This window comes from Theobroma cacao, chromosome 9, assembly GCF_000208745.1.
Source record: "Theobroma cacao cultivar B97-61/B2 chromosome 9, Criollo_cocoa_genome_V2, whole genome shotgun sequence".
Taxonomy (NCBI): Eukaryota; Viridiplantae; Streptophyta; class Magnoliopsida; order Malvales; family Malvaceae; genus Theobroma; species Theobroma cacao.
In genome coordinates this window covers 29,842,515-29,842,720 of record NC_030858.1, presented here as the reverse complement: position 1 = coordinate 29,842,720, position 206 = coordinate 29,842,515, and positions in this window count along the sequence as shown.

The window sequence follows — 206 nt, the reverse complement described above, 5'->3', positions numbered from 1 at the left end:
GAAAACTAAATTCGAGTACTCCAACTATTACTCCTCGGGTGCGATTTCTTTGCCCTTGCTAAAGGATTCGCCACCTTGACAAATTGTACAATTAAGAGGTTTACTACTTTGGTACTAAACCAAAATAAACTAATTTATACTACTAATGCATGATATGAAGTGCAAAATGTCTAAATTTTGCCTAAACGAGATGTTAGCCTATTTCG